Genomic DNA, 18241 nt, shown 5'->3' with positions numbered 1-18241 from the left:
CAGTGGCTACTAATGCCCAGTAATGCCCAATTTCTAATGTTCATTAAAGATACATACACTTGCTTAACAAGTAAACCGCTGACCAAAATTACTATGCATTAATGCCCACTAATTCCTATCGTTTATAATGCTCTTTAATGCCCAGTAATGCCCCAAATTTGTACACCGCAATGCCCTCAGCGGTTTGCATCTTTTGCACTTGTTTGTTACCATTATATTCCTTAATTCTTTGCGGCATAGTGACATATCCATATAATGTCACTTTCTCTATTGAATTTTTTATGATTTTTACAAATTTTTACATATTTTTTTTACATTTGTTACTGTTTTTTTTTTTGTAATACTTGAATTGACTATAAGCTATAATAGTTCTGTAAAAAATATGTTATTCATGTGATCCAGTTCGCATGATTACCTACCAAACTATTGAAGATGACAATATTTGGAAAACATATTATAGCATCATATCATTATATCTTTTATATAGCATCCCTTTTCTATATAATATCCCTTTCGATTATATTCATAATCATAAGTAATAAAAGCAACTGCTAGATTTTGTTTTGAATCCGCCATTTTTTTAATTTGTTCTTCTAATCTCGGATTCAATTTGTGCAATCCCATAATAAATCCTCAAATACCGAATTTTATTAAATTCAAAGAAATATTTGTCTACTATCCTTTATAAAAAAGAACTGATTAGTATTCCAATAAACTGATTAGCTCTATCAATAACTGATAATACTGCACCAGTAATTGATAAAATATCAGTTAAATACTGTATAGTTGAACAGTTTATTGGAACGCTAATCAGTTCTTTTTCTTAAGGGATATTAGATCGAATCCGTTAATTTGAATTTACAAAATTTTCAAATTTGGATTTTGAAATCAACAATTCCGAAAAAATTTCCCGAGTATCATATTTCATTGAAATTGGACTGATAGAAAAATATATGCCACAAAAAGTTAATGTCTGACGTTTTGATTAAAAACGAATTTTATTGCAATTTAAATAAACGTTGGTAATTGCATTGCACACTTTGTACTGCGTTTGATTCTCAATAACCTTGTTTTCTATATATTGTTTTAATTTTTTGAGGGACTTTTAACCTTTTATACAAAAAAATTTGTTATATGTCCATTTTATGATATTGTTGCACAGTACCAATTGTATTGCATATATGTGACAAAACGTATAGTGACATTGAAAAGTTAAAATTCCTTTTTTCCAATAAAAACAAAGAATTTTTGAAATCAATTTATCCAATTATCGTTCTAAGACTTAAATTACTTATAAATTCAAGTAAGATAACTTGAACACTGAACTACATCGTATATCGACAATTACCTACGTCGTCGCACTCGAATCTGACTGCAATCCCGAAGACTGCTTTTCCTCGTAATCGGTTAAGCGCGATTTGTAGCCCTCAACGGGGTGCACGATCAGGTCTTGGCTACGTAAATGGCGTAGAACGGGTAACGTCTAAGATTCCCCCAGGGGGTGTCACGAATTGCCAAGCGGAGCTTAGAAGTCTCAGGCAGAATAGAAACCGATTAAGCGAAACAACCGACTGACAGCACCTGTTGATACTTCGCCTAGCTCGTGGCGAAGGTGTGGACTAACAGACACACGTAGACCGGGCAGCGTGTAGGTGTACGTTCCAACGTGTACAACACTTGTTTGCACACTCGTGGCTGATGTCCGGTGTCGTCGCGGTTTCGCGACGTCAAGATGCCACTTGATGCCATTGGCGGAAACGAGAACAGGTACAAAGGGACCAACCCGATCGACGCGTCGGTACAGGGAGAATTTTGGGCAACGTGCCCCACAGTAAATTGAATTGGCCCGAGACCCTGTTAATATTCGAGTTACGAGCGCTATTATCCTTTGTTCGTGATTCAGCATGTTACGCGCTTACCCGCATTTAACCGTGCATCGCATCACATGCATCCGTAAACTGTTTACGAACGGTCGGATGTGAGGCCGTCTTCTGACGTATTCTCTGGCCAGAGAGTCGCGCGCCATTTCCCTACAATCCGCAATGCGTAATCTACGAGAAATACGTTACCTTTATGCTCGTATTAGACCAGAGATTGAGGTTGAGATTGAGTTTGAAATTAATCAATCTGAAGAAAGAGAATTAATATAAAGTTTAGTAAACTTTAATTAGTCAAATTCAATTTCAATCTCAATCTCGAGCATTATACATACGTCTAGCGTAACAGGCGCATTTGGCGCACGAAGCGTTATATTTTTTATCGAAAATTTCAAACCGTTTCTTTCTTATCGGAAATGTCGGAGAATCAACATATTTGAGTAATATGCGATTAATTTTTACAGAACGAAAAAACATAGCATAACTTATATTTTGAGGTAAAAAGTACACAATGAAAAATAATAAATGACAAATCTTACTCAAGGAAAAGCTATATAAGATTTTTAAAAATAGAGATCGCCCTCTAAAAATTAAAAAAGAATTTTAACAAATTCCAAATTTTGTGATATGGTGTGTGTGAACAAATAAATAATAAAATCTTCTCATTTACGTAATCTCATTCCTTTCCGAACAGATCTCAATGGAATCTTAGCTTAATGCTTACTCGCAGAGAGATATTCAATGTTCAAACCTCGAGAGTTCGTGGAGATCCCTCTGTGCATCGTTGAGCTAATTAATCCCGCATAAAGCATTTCACGGAGAATTAATTCTAATGACTGGAGAAATTGAGATTATAGCAACTAAAAAAATTTTGTTTTTCCTTTCGAAAGGAATTAGAGCACAGGAAATTAATTTGATCGGACTGCTTAAGCGTATTGCGTATTCGTGTATACGCGGAATATTTTGGCATACGCCGTAATGTTATAAACAATACGCGCAATCGTTGAATCCTGTTGAACTTGACTCACTAATCACATGAGCTAAATGCAATTCGCTTCTGAAATCCCCTTTATGTAATCATGACAAATGCATGCGGAATATTTTTCTCGATAGGCTATGGAATCCAGTAATATCCATGTTTCAATAATTAAAATATATTCTCCAATATAAAATACAACATATATGTTCTCTACATATTGAGAAATATTCACTCGATATCAATATGAATATTCATTATGTGATACAGAACCAGTTTACAAGAACAAAAATTGTTATTATATAATTTTAGTATATTTTTTTACATGCTTATATGAATATTCATTATGACATAGAATCGGTTTACAAGAACAAAATTTTCATTTTATAATTTTGACATACTTTGGTATATATACATATATTATATGAAAAAGAATTGCAAGAAAATATTCTGAATCTAACTGGCTTTCCCTTTGATTTTATGATCAATCAGTCTAATCCCTATTAACATGAATTTTATACAAGTCAATTTTATACAAGTATAGTGACCTGAAAATATCTCTCTTACCCTCTTATCGGTCTTTTGATGAAATAATTAATTAAAAGACAAGAAAAAGCGTTTGATCAGCCTGTTTTTAATATTATTTCACATTAGTAGCTAATAAGACTGCTGACTGAAAACTGGAAAATAAACGAGATTCAATTCGACAGCAGCACGATGCTTTCTATAAAGGCTTTATGCGAATATCATAAAAATTCGATACCTAGAACGACATCGTGTTTTTGCGCTATTTTTTTCATAATAATACTTCTTTTGATTATTCTCTTCTTTTTCGCTATATGAGCATTTTAGAAATCGAAAGTAAAGTTTTATTAAGTGCTCTCAATCGCCCGACATTTCTTCATTGCCATTATTTCGAAAACCCGAATTTTTACTTTATTCTATTCATCAAGTTTTATACCTACGAAAACGGGAACATTTCTAGTAGATAAAACTGGACGAATCAAACGAGTGCGAATAACGAGCACCAATAAACAACTTGCTTCCACGAATGCATACAAGAAAAGAACAATTTTGATAATGTATTTAAAAATTTAGCTAGACACAAATCTGAAAATAATTTCGTTGGACTATTAAAATAATTAAGAAGACACTCAAACAAAGATTGCTAGAATGTTAACTTTTTGCAGCCTTATCATCATGCTTGAGCATCTAATATAATTATTTTAAAAAGGTTCAATTAATCCTATACACACTTTTTTTTCTATCCTTGATATACACACTTGGGTCCCTTGGATCCATATTTGTTACCGTAACTTCCATAAAAATGGATATATTTTAATTAATTTTTTTTAATCGATGGTGAATTGATTAAGAAACAAGTCTGTAAAGCATAAAAATCGATAGAATTAAGGAACTTCGAGATATATAGATTCGAATAAAAAGAAAAATTTAGAAACACAAAAAAATCTCGATTATCAAATTGCACTGGGATTTCTGGAACCTCAGTGTGTATAATAGTTAGAGTTAACATAATTATTTTCAGATGTTTGTGTATTAAATTTTTTAATTCAGCAAAACTATTCTTTCCGTAAACGAACATTACTAGATTGCCTACATCGCCAATTGACGAATTCAAAACTTCTGAGTTATATAGTATAGCAGAAAAATTCCAAACAGCAATATCTGTGAATAGTTTCGATCGATTGCAACGTGGTCAAACGGGATGCTTTCAATGCAAACAGCATCACGGATTCGCATTTGTTCGCGCTCGTTCACTTGATCTGGACCCCAGTTAAAAGCGCAAAACGACGATTAATTTTATTTCGTATAATAAATATGGAAAATTCACGCTTTGTTTATCTTATGTGTATCAAATGATAATTGATTATTGGAACGAATTTGATTTCTATCGATTAGCGAAGATATTTTTAGTCAGTTTTAGTGGTATGGAATAATTGAATAATTTTTACATAAATGAAAATTGCTCGACTAAAAGATTTTTCTGTAATAACAATGCATTTTGGGAATGCCTCCTATTTATCATGATTATTTATTATGAATATTTATTATGAATATTTAACTATTGACCTATCATTTTTATAATTATCGTAAGATAATCCAAACAGCATGTATGTCCAAAATCAGAATAGTTGACAATTACACAAAAACAAAAATCTTGCTAAAAAATCTAAAATTTTGCTACATACGAATTTGAAAATAATTTTATTAGACCATTGAAATAATTTTATTGGAAATTAGAAGGATTGTTGGTATATCAAAATTTTTTTGCATTATTATTTTTTAATTTCCAGCATAATTATTTTGATGATCAACTATCAAAATTTCACATCTGTATCAAATAAAATTTTAAGTTCTTTCTTAAACAGAACACAAAGTTATCGCTACATCAAGATGGCACGAAAATGATTATTAAAAATCACATTTCAATTAATCACGATTCATTTGTACATTATTTTGAAATTATCATTCTATTTGAGTTCAGTAAAATTGTTCTTTTTGCGTAGATATCAATGTCGTAATGGATAAACGCATTATCAAAACGATGTCATTATTTTATAGAAAAATCTTTTAGTTGAGCAATTCTTTTATGTGATGTGAAATTTATTTAATTATTCGGTACACTAAAATTGACTAAAATATCTTCCTATAATCCATCTTATCCAAACAAAATCTTGATAATGTTAGAATTAACAATTATTAAAATTGTAGAAAAAATTAATACGTAACTAACAATAAGTACATAAATCGTTCAATAAATTTTCCATTATATTTATATGTACGAAGATTAGCTGGAAAATTTCCAAACTTGTGAAACAACGCACGAAAACATGTTTTAATAGTGTGTAACTACGCAATGTTTGTAAATTTCATAGTAAAATCCACATCGTTTATTTAACCATCGTGTTTCTGATTTGTAAGTACATATTTAATGTGTTTGCAAAGTTCTCTATTATTATAATTAAAATGATTGATTTCCACAAGCAATTTAAATGCTTATGAAGCTCTATGATTGATTTCTACGAGCAATTTGAATGCTTATGAAGCTCTGTATGCAACTCAAGCAATCTCTTACCGAAACATTTAAAATGATAAACCGCAGTTCGGAATAAAGCTTTAGGATAAACTCAAGTGATGAAAATGTTTTTTAAAAATAGTTAATCCCCGTTAAGGACGACCATGCAATAAATTAAAAATCGTCGCAAATGTTGAAAATACTATGAAATCATTCGTTCCAACCATCGTTGGACTGCTCGTGAAACTGTTAAGAAAAAACGTTTAATGTTCGGCGGATAAAAAACACTTTATAACGATCATGCGCCCACACATACCGTTTTTCTGACGAAAATAAAAATTGAAGCGTAAGTCGAATGTAAGAGCAGAGATAGAAGCTTAAACGAAGATTCTAAAAGGCAAAAATTGAGAGATAACGAAACACAAAAAAACCGTAAATACTTTTTTTATGTTTTGTTGTTTCAATTTTCCACTTCTAGAAACTTTTTGTCACTTTTCTCTTACATTCGATTTTTATTTTCGCCAGGGTATACACGTGTCGTTGCTAATTTGAGATTTTTTGACCAGACACGAGAATACAAGTCCATTCACCTGCTGTTAATGCACTAGCAATTTTTTTTTATTTCCTAGACTGAAATCGATATTAAAAGTTCACTGTTTCGAATCGACTGATGCGATTAACCCTGTAAGGACGGCATTGTCTTGTCTTAAAAAAAATAATTTTTACTGTATTTGCGAAAAAATTAATTGTAATTGGAAAATCTACCAATATTTATATCGATACGTATAGTTCCTCCGACGGATAGAAGCATTATATTTTATCGTTCAACTACATATATACATATATACATTTCCATCTTCAGTTCTGCACAGATCTCGAATTCATTCTAAATTTAATTTTAGACATGAATGTTACAAATTTGCAACATTCACTTTAAAGAAAGTGTGTAACTACGTAAGAATCGCAAGAAACAAGATGTATCAAAATAAAAAGAAATGACAGGTGCATAGAATGAAATAAAATATACTTTGAAGATAACATGTAATAAGGCTGAATAGCTCTTAAAGTCGAGAAATTTTTAAAAATTCAAAGATTTTTTGAACTGATTTTATATGTAATTATTTATCAAATTGAATTTTTGATTATCATATGAACTATTTCGTATATATATATATATATATTTCATATTTATAAATAAGCATTCTGAATTATAAACAATTTCTTAATATATTTATATCTTTTAATTTTATATTATATTATAATTTTATTTTATATTATATATTATATTATATTTTAATTTTATATTATATTATATTTTTATATGATATATTTATATTAACACTTTTATTCTATTTTAATGTAAAATACATCACTCCACAAAAAATTAGAAACACTTTTAAATACGTTCAAAATTGCACAATACTCAGATTACCATAACTAGGTAAAAAATCATCACAGATAAAAAATCAAAAAATCGTTTTAAAGGTTGAAGTTTCTACTTTCGAAATCGGTAATTGATATTTCGATCTGACTAATTTTTTGGAAATTATACGGATACAAACGGATATCCGTCAAATCTGTAAATTTTACGTAATTTACAACGTTTCATGATGTGTACCATAAAAATCGCATACAAATATAGTTTACAGCAGTCAAAAAGAGTGAATCTTTATTTTCAATTTGCTTTTTTATTGAGCGTTGTACGATTTTTTTCACCGAGTTATTGAATGTTGGAGCAAAAACGATCACTTATGCTTCAATGTTGATAAAAAAAATCATACAATGTTCAATAAAAAAACAAGTTAAAAATAAAGATAAAGATTCACTCTTTAAAAAATTTTGAACCACATTTTTACGTGATTTTTTGCGCCATACACCTTTGTAAAATTTGTACAATATTTTCAGATTTGACGGATATCCATTTGTGTCCGTAAAAAAATCAGTCAGATCGAAATATTAATTACCGGTTTCAAAAGTAAAAATTTCAAGCTTTAAAATGCTTTTTAAAAAATCGCGTTAAGACCATTTTCGACGAAGTTATTCTATCTTGAAGTTAAAGGATCATTTAGAAATAGTGAAGTAAAAAGGCCAAATTCAAAGTCTACGTATCTCTGCGAAAAATGATTACGAAGCGATGTTAGAAAAAATGTTTTAAAGCTGAAAACTATAATAACTTCCAAATGCTTCAAACTATGTTTCTATGCTTATTTCATTACAACAAATCTTTATCTTTAATTTGCTTTTTTATTCAACATTAAAGCAAAAGTGATCGTTTTTGCTTCAATAACTTGGTGAAAAAAATTGTACCACGTTCAATAAAAAAGTAATTAAAGATAAAGATTCACTCTTTCAGCTGCTGTAAATCGCATTTGTGTACGATTTCTAGACTCGGATCGAAGGTTTTTTTCTCGACCCAATTCCGGTTTAATAAAATATCAAAATAATGTTTCGGTTTTAATTTCGGTTTCCTTTTACTAGTAAAGAAAATCGAAACCGTAAAAATTACGGTTTTTTAACGATTTTTTTTTTCGATTTTATTTACTCGCTGTATTCTATTTATTCTTTAAATTCCCCTATTAAGAAGAGGGAGGGGCAGGGGGGGGGAGAAAGAGCGTGTGTTCACCCGTTCAATCTAGAAATTTTAGAAGAGAGGCATTAATTGATCACATGATTTTGAATAAAAATTACATAAACATTATTTTAAGCACATTTTCCTCAGTTCTTTTTTACAACTTATTTTATTCTTGCAGATAGCTCTTACTTATTACATTTTAGTTATTCGCGTGCCTTATATAGAAACTTGAGCAGAGAAAAGGCGGTAGAATTATTTCGAAATAGGCTCGTAGGCGTTAAGAGAAGTAAAATGTTTTACAATAACTCCGAAAATTACAATGCCTGCTGTCGACACGAAGATTCTCAGCCGAATGCTATGTCTCTCTACTCTCTACTCGGTCGCTTGTTCACACCGCTCCTTTCGAGATCTTTTTTAACAACATGATGTTATCTCCGCAAGTCGTTATTATTTATTATTTGGTTTATAAATTTGGTTTTAAATAAAAACGTTTTGTCATTACCGTTTTACCTGTACAGAAATATAATTGCCTATATCTAGGAAATTAGAAATTGAATTAAATCACGAGATTAAGAATATGTTTCGTTCCTTCCTTCCCATGCCTCAACCTATATCTACCTCAATCTAGAAAAATCATTCGCCCGAAATCTGAAAATAGAATAATTTAATAGAGGAGAGTGGGCATGAAAGAACCATTTTTTTCAAAATATAAAAAAAAATTTAATCTGTTAAACAAATATAATCATTTTCTTACTTAAGTGTCATTTATCTATAAGATTCATTTAACAGAAAAATAATATTTCAGTCATTAACAGAGATTTTTAATCACCATTTTTCATAAACAAAAAAATTCAGCATTTTTTCAAAATAACATGATTTTGAAAAAGCCATCACCTGTTTTAAAAGAGCCAAGTACTAAATTATATGAGCTTTAATACAAATAAAATCAAAATGTCATCCTTGAACAAATATTTTTTTAGAAAATTAATAAATATGTGATAAATAGAAAATATAATATTTTTAATTAAAAACATTTATTGCAAAAGAAATGAAAATTTCTCTTATTGCTACATGAAGTATGAGCCGAGTCAGAATACAATTTGCACTTGTACTAGTCTTTTATTATTTACAAAATAATTTATTAAACATGATAAATGATTGAAAAGAATGGAATGCTGTTTTATAAAACAGAAATACATAAAAATCTATTTACCTACAATAAATATTCACAAGGATGCTCTTCGAAGAAGGAGACCGCATCTAAAGACAATCTTGTACAAAAATGTGTTAACAGGCCATATATTGACGCCACCATCATCAGTACGATATATTTCAAAAAAGTATTTACGTACTAAAATTGCCTGAATTGTACTAAAAAAGTAGAAAATCAATTGTACTGAAAAGAACATCCCTATGCAATGAAAGGCAAAGCAATAATAAAACTAGCTTTTTCATAGTCTTCAATACTGGCTCTTTCATAATATTATGTATAAAAGAATCTAATCACAGAATATCTGATAAACCAAAATAAACAAATAATTTGTAATTACATTCTTAGTTACATTAATGTATATACCTAGTATTCGATAAAAAAGAATACTTTTTCTAAAAGTTAATCGCAAATAAATAAAAATGGGAAATTTAATAACTTGAAAATTTAACTCAAAATCGTACTTTTTGTATATCGATAATTTTGCATCTCTCATTATAGCAACACTGTTTTAACGATGACTGTTAATGTTTATGGACGACGTAATTTTAGTATTGTTATCAAATAAAAATGTTTTTACATTTTTATTTGATAACAATACTAAAATTACATCCATAAACATTAACAGTCATCGTTAAAACAGTGATATTCAATTAGTTGGAATAGCTCTTTCAAAACATGTCTCTTCCATGCCCACTCTTCCCTGCCTATGGTCAAATCAGCTGTGTTTATCAAGCTCGTAAATACAACATGTATATGTATAGCTCGAGCGATGTTAATTCCTACAAAATCGTCGCACATTCGATACTATGTCATGACGATAATAATCGCCACACTCCTCTGCCAGTGATGTACAATCACGATAAATAGAAAACACTGACTTGTTACGCAACCTTATTAAACATCGAAACTAGTCGTGTCAAATAATAATAAATTCTATCTGTACATGGTCAAATCAGTCTAATACTGCCAAGCGTTATATGCATGCGTCATCGACTCGGATTGCTGCTAACGTATAATTGATATAATTAAATCGGGAAAAATACTGAAATTACTAATACAATGCTAATTACATCCATACGCTATACCCGTATTACGTGTGTAGTCAAGAAATCAAATTATTTGACCGACAATTTTTCAGTTCGCTAGTTACAAGGTTAATCGTTCTTCTATTTGTTATCACAAACCTACTTGCAAAAGCGAATTCTTCAGCCTGTTCTCGTCGCTCTCGGCTGCTGCTGCAGGAGTCAGCATGTTCTCGATCTGCTTTAGCTCGACGTCTCGAGTGTTGTCGCTCCGCTCGGGCAATCAGTCTCTGGCGTTCCTTCGCTCTCTGAAAAAATATAAGATGGCTTTAATCGATCTATCCATACGTCTTTACCGTATATGTGTATGACGTATTACGTCTTTGCCGTGTATGTGTACGATAAACCTATTCTCACTGCAGCTATGTGTGGTGATATAATAATCCGAATTTTCAGTTCGGTCCGGGTCCCTGATTTCTAGTTCACACCATGAAACGTTGTAAATTTCGTACAAAATTTATAAATTTGACGAATATCCATATAGTTTTCAAACAAATCGGTCAGATCGAAATATCAATTATCGTTTTCAAAAAGATTTCAAGTTTTCGATACTCTAATTTCTTGTCTGAAAGGATTTTTCACCAAGTTACAATGATCTGAATATTATACAATTTTGAACGTGTTCCTTATTTTTTGTTAAATAATTTGATATGTATTTTTAAAATAAATCTCTTCGAGAAAAGGAAAAAATTTAATTAAGCCGCTTCGTAAATAACCAAATATGCTATCAATAATCCTAATCACAGTTTTAAATATATAATTGTAAATGAATGTCGGAAGAAAACGAATCTACTTACCGGTCGCCACATTGTCACTCTGCTATGCTCCGCCGAATTTAATCCGATTGTGATACTCCGACAATCCCACCATGAATCACTTATCAACTAATGCTCGTCCATCGATCGCGATGTATACGGATATAAACACGGATATAGAAAAACGCGAAAATGACAAAAAACATATTGGACGCACTCAGTCGACCGAACGCGTTGTGCATTCGTTACGAATTGAAACGTGACGTTAACTTCACGTTGATGCTCAAGCATCGCGTCGCAATACAACCGCAATATACAACAGAAAACGAACGTGACAAACGAACGTTCCGCGTGAAGTTAACTCTTTCATCGCAGCGTGGTTATATTACTTTTTTTAAATTAGCGATTTTTGCACAGCAAAATGATTCGTATCAGACGAATTACCATTCGCAAAAAAGCCGTTACGACAATGATTACGTTTACACGGACACTCTTAATCGGGTTTAATAACATCCGCAGTTATGAAACTGCGTAGCTATTCTTCTGAAGAAGAGACTATGACTATGTTCAACCAGTTTCAAACATAATCAATGTTTCGAATCTCAGCACTGCTCACACATACTGAACATAGTTCCGAGTCTTATGATAATCTCTCGATCGATTCTATCTTCAAAAGTTTGGCGCATCTCATTTAGCTGTATACAATCAAAGGAATACAGAACCGAGGACAAAGATCAATTACGTTTTATTATTATATATTATTTTGAAACAAGATGAAAAAAATTACAAAAGTGCGCAAATTCATTATATTGACTAATGAAATTATATTCTAGTAAATTTGCTCACTTTTCTCATTTTTATCTCATTCATTTTTTCGAGATACACACTCTCTAAAATTTTTAAAGTGAATACTCACTTTAAAGAGTAAAATTTCGCTTTTAAAATTTGAAAACTGAGACTCTATTGGACGCTCAAACTGATTTTTAGAATTTCAACTTTTTGCGGTATTATCATCATCATATTTGAGCATCTTACATAATTATTTTGATAGTCCATAATTATTTTCTATATTTTTAGATACCTCAATAAAACAGTCCTTTCCGTACATTTTATTCACTCAGTATTTTTTGGTGTGCGTATCTTATTTCATATCATATTTTGATTCGAACATTTTTCATTATACTATTAATATATTAAATTATAAGAGGAATATAAAGGAGAAACCTGGTTTAGAATGCTGAAAAGTAGCTGTTTTTTATGAACAAACCATGAAACCGATCTTTTCAAAACTTTATAGGTGATTTATTGTACATTTTGTACATTTTGAAGAATACAAAATAATTTTTAATAAATAAATAATGAATATAATAAAAAGTTATTTATTAATCAATATCATGTTTCAATACCGAAATTGTAAATTGGCGTGCAATTTGGAGCTTGTAATTTCTTGCCTCAAACAAAAAAACCAAAAATTTTTTTAATTAGATAATATTTTATCCTCAATAAACTAAAAAAAAAAAGAAAAAAAAAGAAAAGAGAGAGAAAAGTATCAAACTGTAAGAATTGTGCAAATTTGAAAAAAAGTAACGATTTTAAATCAAAAATTTTGATTTATGAAAAAAATAATTATTTATACTAACTTTTTAATAAACGTTTTTAGTTCATCTAGGATAGTTGATAATTATGTAACAAATCTTATAAGAAGTCAATTGGAACAAATCTTATAAGAAGCCAATAATTTTTTAGTAATCTTGCACGCCAATTTCGAAAAAATGATTTAAAGCTTTTGGTATCGAAAAGTAGTGCTTTTTGGTAACTTACCGTTAACTACTATTCTAGGTCCATACAGCAACCTTCTGCTTCCTCGTAAAACTCGTTTTGTCGCGTTAATTGCAATCTAGCTGAGCTGTACAAGCCTCTTTCATGCTGCTTAATCAGCGCTATTCCTACCTCGTAACTCGTTACTCGTCGTAATTGTTAGCGAATATTTCACAATGTTGGCCAATATTTATTTTCAACAACTGCATTATCATTAAAATACCCAAAATAGCCTTCATTGAAGACATGCAATTTCGATTTTTTTTTTGCGCTAGAATACTTTTGGAACGAAGCGCTAAATGGAATTAAAATTCTCGTTTGAATTTTGCATATGCCTTCTTTGAAAATAAACATCTGCTAAGGTCAATAACACCTGCTAGGGACCGAAAAGCGAAGGACAATAGGTGCTCCCGCTGCGCTGTACATCTGCGCAACGCGTACCTGTTCCTCAGGCTGTAACAGAAGTATTTTGAATTTCGATCTAAAACCTAACTTTGCAAGTATATTTTTTGAAAGTAATACTATTGATTAAAGCAAAAAAATATAAAATTTTGATCCTCTAATCCAGGATCTCCCCCTTTAAATTACATTAGATATTATACATTAGAGATATAGATAGAAGTGGCGCAACTAATTATCAAAATCATTCGTTTTATATTTTCTTATATTTTAATAATCTGAAAATATAAAAAGGATGCACGTATGTATATATACACATCCAAATAAATTTTTTTATTAAAATCTTTATTTCTTGTGTTTCGTAGCGTTTTCCTAAACAATAATTAACGTAACTTAACGTGAAATTGTGGTGTACGAGAGAGAGAAAGAGAGAGAAGAGAGATAGAGAAATAAAGAGAGAGAGAAAGAAAGAGAAGAGAGAAAATATAATGCTTAATATATTAGAATTATGGAAACTTTCACTCAAATCAGTAATGTACGATATACAAGTGGAGCAGATTTAAGATACGTAGAGTAATCTTAAGATTATATTGACAATGAGACGACGCGACCGATTACCAAAAAATAATCGATCTCTTGGTTGACCAATGAGTTAATTACGCAAATAGGTACGCAGACAGAGTAGAGACATAAGTTAACTTATGGGTTTAGACTCGAGGAACATATCTTCGTCCACATCGAGAAAATAACTATAAATAATAAATGTTTGCGAAAAAGGAGAGATGGATGATTCCGAAAATTTGCGATAAAAACTGAAAATAAAGAAAACTTTAAATCGCGATTTCTCTCGACGTGTACGGCACACTCTGCTTTGATCCGGAAGTCTATACCCTCGTCAGAACATGTTATAATATGAGAGTTAAGTTATATCATATACTTAACACGATACACAAAGTCATTATATCCCAAGTATCAAATGGATGCAATCAAATACCACGGTTCAAGCGAAACGCAGACTGTTACTTATCGGTCTTGATTAGAATGCAGATCTGGTATACGTGGATGTAATAATTTCCGTATATGCTTGTATCATGTTTTACATTCAGTCACTTCAATCGCTTATTTAAAGTTCCGCGTGAACCGGGTGCTCTCCCTTTAAACAAAAAGAAATAATTTATCATTACAGCAATCGATTATTCGCATTTACTTAACATATAATAAACATCCACATTATTAATGAAATGTGAAAAAATGAGTTGGAAGAGACTTTAGATGACTATTTTTGCCACAAATACATTTTGGAATGGGATATGTTATCCACCTTCCCAATTGGCACTAATGCCTTCGTACGAAAATCTTACGTTACAATTTCATGTTTTCATATTCACAAATACATAGAAAGTCCCATTCAACACGGATAAATTGCTCGAGTATCTTTTATTCTCATGCTCACGAATCCAAGTATAGTGTGAAAGACACATTTTACAAATGTAACGTGGAAGAAAAGTACATTCACAAGTTCTACTTTTATCAGTCTTCAAATAGAAAAATTACTTCGAATATACACAACAAAAAATTTGATAACTACATTACTGCACACAATCTAAAAATTTGAGAAATGCATTCCGAGTTATGTAATAACCAACTAATTCAAACTTCCACTTCTTTAGGCGCACATTTTTCGTCAAAGTTCAATCCAGAACAAATCCTAACATGTTGCGCGGAATTATAGTTACCTTATCTTATTATTCTCGTTATTCATATCTCGTTTATTAAATGTAATTAATTCAAACTAATCGCGTGCAACATATCGATCTTACATTGAGATTCTCAGATTTTTTATATCATCACGAATATCAGTAAGAGTCGAATGTTAAATGTCGTGTTAAGAAAACGAAAAAGTCTTAACGATATTTGTAGCAAAAATACACATGTCATATTGCTCCCCGCGATCGTACGCAGATTAAAAAAAAAAATAAAAATAAAACTTAACAGACGACACGAAGTTTTGGCAAAGAACATAACGTTTAACGACGTCGAACAACCAACACTCAGTGTCAAACGGGCGGCGGCTGTACAAATCGTGGTACCCGTTGACAACGAGCTCGATGATCGCACACCTATACTTAAGAATCTATTATTTATATGACGATACTGCTCATATGATTTGCTCACAAATGAGTTTAACTGTACCGCGAACGAAACTAGTGACCCACGCTACTCGATCCAGTTATACCAATAATCATGTGTACTGATACATCGTACATGCGTTATTACCAATAACATATGTACTGCTCCATCTCCATACGACTAATAGGCGTTCAGGTATATCCATTCATTCTAACGAAAGCAAACACGATAATTACGCAGACACGTACCCTAACGTAATATTATTAAAAGTAATGATACCTTTGAAATAAAAATCCCTGAAATATAACAGTTGAACCGTCATAATTAATTATTTCAATTGACGATATATTTACAACGAAAATGACAGATTTTCTTGACTCTTATGAAAATAATATGACTACTTGTGAGTGATATTCATAAATGTTCATGTTGACATGTTTGCAAATGAACATGATAGTTGCAGAAAGACTCATTCGAGATTACGTAGGAAGATGAAGCATAAGGAACAGAATGCATATGTGTATGTGTATATGCATGAATCAGGCATGTGTATGTATGTACGTATGTACGTATGTACGTATGTACGTATGTACGTATGTACGTATGTACGTATGTACGTATGTACGTATGTATGTACGTATGTACGTATGTACGTATGTACGTATGTACGTATGTACGTATGTACGTATGTACGTATGTACGTATGTACGTATGTACGTATGTGCGTATGTACGTATGTACGTATGTACGTATGTACGTATGTACGTATGTGCGTATGTACGTATGTACGTATGTATGTATGTACGTATGTACGTATGTACGTATGTACGTATGTACGTATGTACGTACGTATGTATGTATGATGTATGTACAAACAAACTGCATAAATGTTTAGAAGTGTGATACAAACCCGAAGAATATTATCGATTATCGTCTGTAATTTTTACAGTTTCAGTAACGTAACTTCATTGTCGTATTGCAAAAACGCATTTAACAATAACAGATATATAATTTTTATGAAAAGAGGTATCTTTTACAAGTATAATTGATAGCAAAAATTAGATTTACTAAACTTACAAATGTTACGATATTGTTATATTATTAATTCTAATGGACAAATTCGCTTTAGAAGAAAAGTGTTTACACAACACTTTGGCCATTTACTGCTTACACAAACAAAAGTCAATTATTATCGAATGTGTAAAATCATCCAAAAGTTTCCTCTCTTGCGATTGTAAGAAATTCTAACATTTGCATGGAACTCATAATTCTTCGAAAACAAATTTGTACATGAGAATTAATTTCATGTCGATAATGTTTAGCTCGCGCATCTCTTATTAAAAAAATTATATCTTGCGTATACAATATGATTGTAGGTGTTTTCCATTTGATGATAAAAAAGTCGATACAAACATCATTTCATCTTTCTTGATCTCCAATGAATAACAAAGATATAACGTTATATTTGCGTTGTATCATTAAATGAAGAGCACCTTTTATATCTTATAGATTGTGTCATAGAGAAAATAATGAAGAATAGATTTTAGAATGGATTTGTTTGATGAAACACACAACCAAAACTTTTAAGCTTTTATTGTATTTATGGTCTCTGATAAAGACTCTAAAGAGTACTTGTATTATGTACAGCTATACAGTTTCTATATTCGAATATTGAATATTACACACAACAGAATGTATATATACGTATATATATATATATATATATATATATATAAATAGAAAGCTATAAGCCATCTGGATAATATTGTAAAGAAAAGATCAACATAAATTTTTGTAATGTTTAAGAAAGAAAACATATGCTGCTATAGCATCTATATATTCGCATTTGTATCATTCTTACGTTCTATCCAAAAAGATACACATTCACATTAATTACTGTATTGTACAATAGTTGCTTTCCATCTTCACATAAGTGAGTCAAAAGTTATGATTATAAAAATGACGTCACTACTTGCTTACTTTGATGACAAAGTTATCTCATAACATAGGTCTATAACTTTATTTTTAATGTGAGTTAACAAGACCTAGTCAACAAAGTATAGTCGTTTTCGAATTTGTAGGTAAAAACTCAGTTGAATCTCACTTGTCACAATGCAAAAGAGCGTGCATTCAACTGAGTTAAAACATCACAAATGAGAGCTATCTAAATTTTGATATAAATAGAAAGCAACCGATGCAAGTACTATAAGATCTACCTTTCATCTAATCCAATAATGCTACGAAATATACTATTCGCCGAATGTAAAAAAATATCGCTTCTCGTGTCAAAAATCTTGACTTGATTATTGTTATAGACAAAATTAGTTTTACAAAACATATAATTAATTGCAAGTCTTAAAAGCCTGCAGAGATTTTTGTAAC

The 18241-nt window shown here is 30.8% G+C and overlaps 1 protein-coding gene and 1 long non-coding RNA gene across 3 annotated transcripts in view; one reads left to right on the top strand and one right to left on the bottom strand.

Moving 5' to 3' along the window:
* The window catches only part of LOC105154834 (defective proboscis extension response 14), a 204661-nt gene extending 186463 nt beyond the window's left edge, over nt 1–18198 (bottom strand). The window contains exons 1-2 of one of the 2 annotated variants that reach the window (XM_087407155.1): nt 11555–18198; nt 10864–11005 (exon numbers count right to left, since the gene is read on the bottom strand). The gene's annotated coding sequence lies outside the window, so the exon portion shown is untranslated. Of the gene's footprint in view, nt 1–1348; nt 7183–10863; nt 11006–11554 lie in introns of those variants that run through there. The other variant, XM_087407156.1, reaches the window with a different exon arrangement.
* Nucleotides 1–18241, top strand: part of LOC147909255 (uncharacterized) — a 183586-nt gene that overhangs the window by 160690 nt on the left and 4655 nt on the right. The gene's annotated exons all lie outside the window — the stretch shown is intronic.

This window comes from Acromyrmex echinatior, chromosome 6 (genome assembly GCF_024713525.1).
Source record: "Acromyrmex echinatior isolate Ae372 chromosome 6, ASM2471352v2, whole genome shotgun sequence".
In the NCBI taxonomy this organism is placed as follows: domain Eukaryota; kingdom Metazoa; phylum Arthropoda; class Insecta; order Hymenoptera; family Formicidae; genus Acromyrmex; species Acromyrmex echinatior.
The sequence above is the reverse complement of the archived record's forward strand: the minus strand, read 5'-3'. Positions and strand labels throughout refer to the sequence as shown.